Source organism: Apaloderma vittatum, unplaced genomic scaffold, assembly GCF_000703405.1.
Source record: "Apaloderma vittatum isolate BGI_N311 unplaced genomic scaffold, ASM70340v1 scaffold29750, whole genome shotgun sequence".
Taxonomy (NCBI): Eukaryota; Metazoa; Chordata; class Aves; order Trogoniformes; family Trogonidae; genus Apaloderma; species Apaloderma vittatum.
This window is the reverse complement of record NW_009696735.1, coordinates 1-676: the sequence shown is the minus strand read 5'-3', so window position 1 is coordinate 676 and position 676 is coordinate 1. Positions and strand designations below refer to the sequence as shown.

The 676-nt window shown below is 48.7% G+C and overlaps 1 protein-coding gene across 2 annotated transcripts in view; it reads right to left on the bottom strand.

Moving 5' to 3' along the window:
* MIER3 (mesoderm induction early response 1, family member 3) overlaps window positions 1–558 on the bottom strand; it is a 17801-nt gene extending 17243 nt beyond the window's left edge. For both annotated transcript variants that reach the window (XM_009876170.1, XM_009876177.1), the window contains exon 1: window positions 535–558. The gene's annotated coding sequence lies outside the window, so the exon portion shown is untranslated. The remainder of the gene's footprint in view (window positions 1–534) is intronic.
* Window positions 559–676: the final 118 nt, after the last annotated feature.

Sequence of the window (676 nt, the reverse complement as noted above, 5' to 3'; positions counted from 1 at the left end):
AAAAAAAATTAAAAGGGAAAAAAAAAAAAAAAAAAAACAACCAGCCAATGCAGAAGGCAGTCACACAGACACAAACACGTTCCCCAAATGCTTCTCTGAGCGTAGCCCTGCTGATTTAACTTGTTTGTGTCAAGTACTGCAAAGAATCTTAACAGCAGTTAAAGCTTTAAAAATTACTTATCATAACGGTTTTAAACACTTTCTGTAATTACCAAGAAGCCAAAAATTTACAAAGGCTTGTAGTTAACTGCAAGAAGAGAGGTGGTCTCCCTCCCAGCTGCATGGGTTTACTGAGGTGCTGGCTTAAGAGTACTACAAAACTTTGTCTTCATTTTGGGTTCTGAGCAGCCAATCAATTATGAACTACAGAGCTAACGGAAGGACTCCACAACGCACACCTCCTCTCAAAAATCTGGCAAGGTGGTTGATTGTGTGCACATGAGCATTAGGAAAGCTACGAAGGAATAAGTTTAGGAGGGAGAGGACGGTGGGCGGCAGGTCGGGTGCTGGAGCAGGAGATGGGCGAGGACGAACCTGGGCTCGAACTCCCGAAGGAAGCCTGCGGGGAGAGGAGAGAAGAAGGTGAGCGCGGGCTGCCCCGGCCCGGCAGCGGGCCTGGGTCTTAATTTCACGCTCCCCACCCCCGGCCGCGTCCCGCCCTGCTGGCCCCTCTATC